Genomic DNA, 2092 nt, shown 5'->3' with positions numbered 1-2092 from the left:
CTTTCCCTCTCCTTTTCTGAAAAAAAGAAAATATGTATATACTAGTATATATACATATACACATACATATATGCCATTTTTTAAAACATAAAATCTAAACTGACTGGTAAAATAACTATGAAGTAATGCTTTTAATATAATTCCGTGATGACTGTTTTGATTTCATCTATGGGTGGTTATATTTCCTCCTCTGAAACCTTCAAAATACATGCTGTGATTATGATGTATTGCCTTCTTTTTAAAAAAGTATATTTTATTGATTTTTTACAGAGAGGAAGGGAAAGGGATAGAGAGTTAGAAACATTGATGAGAGAGAAGCATCAATCAGCTGCCTCCTGCACACCCCTAACTGGAGATGTGCCTGCAACCAAGGTACATGCCCTTTGTTATGCCCAGATTACAAAATCCCCATAGACAGACCACCAGGGAGCCGATCCCGATGCAAAAGCGAAGAGTCTTTATTCAAGCTGAGCTTGGTCCCTCTAGCCTCCTTACCGACACAGCGGCAGGATGAGAGATAGAGCCAGCCCCAAGAGAACAAAGATTATATAGGGCTAGTCATCTGGGTGGGCTTAGGTGAGTGGTGTGAGTGTTGTGGGTGACAGTGATTGGTCACTCTGGCCAGGGTCTTATTTCAGGGTCTTATGGCACACCGGTCAGGAAGTGACCAACACATTCCAAGGTTTGAGCCATCCCCTGCCATTACCCGATTGGTCAAGAGCGACGTATAGGGAGCATTCTGTCGTATAGCCTAATTTGGACCTTAGCCACATTCCTGGAGCTTCATTGGTCCATTCAGGTGGGAGTTAGGTAGGTTAGGACATTCCTGCGGTCTGGTTGGGGACCCAGCTTTACAAGATGGAGGATAGTCAGTTCTGCTTTGTTCTTTCACCCTTGACCGTAATCAAATTGGGACCCTTCAGTCTGCAGGCCAATGGTCTATGCACTGAGCCAAACCAGTTAGGGCGATGTATTGCCTTCTTAACTAGATAGAAAAATGTCATTGATTCTTCCACTACTGCTTCAAACATCATGTCTATATTTCAGTCAGACCATAAGGAAAAATATTTGTAGGTACAAATATCTGTTCTTCTGCCATTTAAGTGTACACTGGGTCACCTGGCCAGATGGGGTCAGCAGCATTGTCCTCTCAAACCTCCGTCCTTGAAATGGCTTTAGTTCTCCATCCGTGGGCAGAACATATATCCCAAGGACAGGGGTGGGAGGAAGGAATCTCATTGCCTAGCTCATTGGTTGACCAGCTGTGGCATCTTCTCAATGATCCTCCACCAGAGCGGCTACTTGAACTGTGTGTAACTCTGTCCATTAGGGCCATATGCCAAGGCTACGGGGAAAAGCTCTCTATACATACAAGGACCTTCTTGTTTCTTTTCAGTGGGGCTCTTTGGCTGAAAAGAGCACCTTGTAGGGTGAGTCTTGAGACCTCATGGTTTCCAAGGTGCAGGTGCATGCAGCAACACTGAGTCTATTCTGGCTCTTGTGTTTGCCATGATGAAGACTACAGGAACAACCACGTCTTACCCCCTAATGTATCACCAATGGATTTCATGTAACCCACTTTTGTCTTCTCTTCGGATTGTAATATATAAAATTAGAGGTCCAATGCAGGAAATTCGTGCAAGAGTAGGCCTTGCTTCCCCAGGCTTCTGGCACAACCTTCCCTCTGGCCGCCTGTTGGGCCTAGGATCTGGGCTTCCCTCTCAGCCCCGGCTTCGTCCCGAAGGACATCTGGTCTAATTAGCATATTGTGCTTTTGTTATTATAGATAAGGGACAAAACTGCCATTCCCTGGAACAATATCTCAATCCGTTGACCTTTTGTTTCCTGACAATAAACTCACAGAAATTCTCGTGAGGTTTGAATGATTCTTACATTGATGGAACCCAGTTTTCTGATAAACCTCATTATTGCTGGATTCAACAGTGTAACTGTGGTGGCAACAGGAATGGCACCAGGTGTCTGACTGGGCTCAGACCAAACAAGGGTTCAGCAACCTGGGTACTTGGGTTCTGGCTAGGAAATGATTCAGAGAAAGAGCCAAAGAGTAAGAGAACACTTACCGGGTAAATTA

Source organism: Myotis davidii, unplaced genomic scaffold (genome assembly GCF_000327345.1).
Source record: "Myotis davidii unplaced genomic scaffold, ASM32734v1 scaffold2839, whole genome shotgun sequence".
NCBI classification, from domain to species: Eukaryota; Metazoa; Chordata; class Mammalia; order Chiroptera; family Vespertilionidae; genus Myotis; species Myotis davidii.
This window is presented reverse-complemented; position numbering follows the sequence as displayed.